Consider the following 3,406-nt stretch of genomic DNA (forward strand, 5'->3'; position numbering starts at 1 on the left):
GATAATTGCAAGGTCCTGAGCTCCCAGCCAAAAGGCTGCAAATTAAGTTCTGGCAAGCAGTCTGACGCACAAAACATAATGAACAAAATCTTCAGAAATACGAACTATTGTCTGCTACGACAACCACTCCCCTTTCCTTCTACTTATTCCCCAGCCAGGGAAGGGACATTCAGCGTCCACGTGTGCTTTGCTTTCTGAGTCGACTCCTTGTCCTCCATTGTTCACCTCCCCTAACTGCTTTGTGCATATGTGCATCTGGAACAGGCCCCACCTGTTCTTCCGCCTCACTCATTTCAGCCTCCAAAGGCAGATGCCTCTCTGGTGGCTGGGAAATGTCGGATGGCCCCGGCTCTATCTCTGTGTCTGACACAGAGCATCAATCAGAGCCTTCCCCAGACTCCAGCACTGGCTCAAGTTCCTCCCCAATCTCCTCATTGTCTGAGTCTGCTGCCAGCAAGAGGGCCACAACAGCAAGTAAGAAGCTACCGGACAACTGGTTACAATTATACAACTGTCTGCCACCTGGTCAAGTACAATCTTGGCCTATATGGAAATTACTAAATAGATTGCACACTGGGGTAGAAAGATCAAAGGACAATCTAAGAAAATGGGGTTTCCCTATAGAAGATACTGTGTGTGAATGTAGATAAGAACAATCCATGTCACGTATGCTGCAGTACATACAATCAACTGACCACCCAAGACCTATATAAATGAACAAGATACTTCACCCCAAAAGCTCCGCTGATGATGTTACCTAGTTTGGTAATGAAATGTCCAGGAGCCAAGTAGAAAGCTCGGAGGAAAAACCTCTGCCTAAATCTACAACCCGAGCTACAGATATTCTCTACAGTTTCTAACATTCAATATCCTTCAACATGTATGTCAACGTGGCCTGAGACTAGGCAAATGTCACTTAGTTTTAATCCTATTTATTCTATATACACTTTACATGTGCTATACAGTATTTCTATTTTACGCCTAGATATTTTATTTGCTCAGGGTTCACTGTTTACGTGCCTATAATTTGTAGGTGCCTCAGTCACAAATAAAGAAAGGAAGTCCTAGGAAGGAGGCTATGGCAAAGCACTTTCCAAACTGTTTCAAAGAAAAGTGCAGAGAACATAGGGACTGGAAGGAACCTTGGAGGTCTTCTAGTCCAACCCCCTTCTCAAAGCAGGGGACCTTATATCAACCTGGCTGAATGGTTGCCCAGTCTATTACTGAAGACCTCCAGGGACCTGTCAGCAGGGGTGGGCTACTGGGGGTTCGCATGGGTTTGGGCGATCCTCTAGTTAGGATTCTGCCCAGTTCGGCAAACCCCCAAATGTCACCCCTGGCTGGCCACGCCCACCCCTCCCCTCCCAGGAGTCTCCACGTGGCCCGTTCGTCATGCCAGGTAAACAACTTGAGGCTTAGAGAGGACACAAAATGGGCCTCCCGGAAGTTCTGGAAGTCCAGAAACAGGCTTGTTTCCGTCCTCCGGAGGGCCTCCAGAGGGAAGCAGTTTTTGCCCTCCCGAAGGCTCTAGGAAAGCTTCTGAAGCCTGGGGAGAGCGAAAAACGCCACCCCCTGCTGTTGGTGCAGGAGGCCTACTAGACCACACCCACTATGGACAGCCCACCAGCGATGGGTTCCGGCTTCTGCTACCGCCGGTTTGCTCAGGGATGTGTTTTGCACGCACGCACGCACTTGATACACGCTACACGGGCATACGCAGTAGTAAAAAAAAAAAAAGATGGCGGCACCTACAGTGCTGCCGATAAAACCGGTTCGGGAACATGTCATGCAGAGTTACTACCTAATCGGCCGAACCGGTCCGAACCAGTAGGAACCCATCTCTGCAGCTCACCCAGCAATGGGACAGTGAACCCGTTGCTGCAATTTTTGAAGCCCACCCCTACCGGTCAGGTAATCGACAGTGGAGTGACGTGATGCCCGTTTCTCCCCCCAAATCAGTGTACAAATATTGAAGGAAATCTGAAGTTACTTTGACATGTGGCCTTTCAGGCGTGAGCATAGAGCAGAATTGCAAACGGACAGTAGAAGATGCATCATCCCACAGATAGGGAAGTGTTTTGTTTTGACTTCCCTAAAATCTGCCCAACAGTCCCCAAATGCAGCCTCTCGGAGGCCCTGCTAGATTCTGCTCTCCATCCAGCTGAGTCGCCTGGCCAGGAGTGGAAAGTTACAGCTCAGCTCCCTCCCTATTGTCTCCTGATCTTGCTTTGGTTCCCCTGCTGACATTTTCATGTGCCAGCACAAACCGTGCGCAGAATATTAAAGCAAAGGTGATTTGGAAAGAGTCCGTCCCCCCACCTCTTCACAAGTCACCACATCTTGGTTTTTTAAAAAGCAGCTGAAATAAGAGGATTCTTTGTTTAACTCCCCACCCCCACCCCTTGTTAAAACAAAAACAAAAAAATAAAGGAGTTTTTAGGCAGGACACTTGTTCTCGAAGTATCTACTTCTGCGTGGACTCTTGGAATGGAATCAATGCACTCAAAGTTAAACTTTCCCAGTGGAAATTTACCAGCAAATGTTCCCACGGCTGTTGTCTTTACTGATCGTATGGAAACCGTCCAATATTTTCTTGACGGGGGAGCAGGGTGGGCTTTGGGAACAGCAGTGAGGCAGAAATAGACCTGACCTGGGCTTCTGAACACCCATTTTACATGCAGAAAGCTTCAAAATGCTTCTATCTCTGGTGAGTAATGCAGTAGACAGTCAATCACTGAGGGAATAGAATAGAATAACAGAGTTGGAAGAGACCGTGGAGGTCTTCTAGTCCAACCCCCTGCCCAGACAGGAAACCCTACACCACTTCAAACAAATGGTTATCCAACATCTTCTTTAAAAACTTCCTGTGTTGGAGCATTCACAACTTCTGGAGGAAAGTTGTTCCACTGGTTAATTGTTCTAATTGTCTCCTTATCTCTACATTGCTTCTCGCCTTGATTAGTTTCCACCCATTGCTTCTTGTTCTGCCCTCAGGTGCTTTGGAGAATAGTTTGACTCCCTCTTCTTTGTGGCAACCCCTGAGATATCGGAACACTGCTATCATGTCTCCCCTAGTCCTTCTTTCTCTTAAGCTAGACATACCCAGTTCCTGCAACCGTTCTTCATATGTTTTAGCCTCCAGTCCCCTGGAGAAAAAACGGATATTTCTGCAGGTTTCCTGCCCATCAGTCAGTCAAATTGGTCCTGGTGGATAAAAGAATTGAAGAAGGAACAGTAGTTTTGTATGTTTCTGAATGTTTGAATCAGTGGTGGGTTCTGGATTCCGTTCCAACTGGTACGGTTGGAAAGGTCCCAGAGTCACCCACATGCACGTCCACAGGGCGCATGCATGCATTGTAGCATCAAATGTTGCCTCTGCAAGCCTCCGCGATGCTCCAGCTGTTTG

The sequence above is a fragment of the Natrix helvetica genome, assembly GCF_964273705.1.
Source record: "Natrix helvetica genome assembly, chromosome: 1".
Taxonomy (NCBI): Eukaryota; Metazoa; Chordata; class Lepidosauria; order Squamata; family Natricidae; genus Natrix; species Natrix helvetica.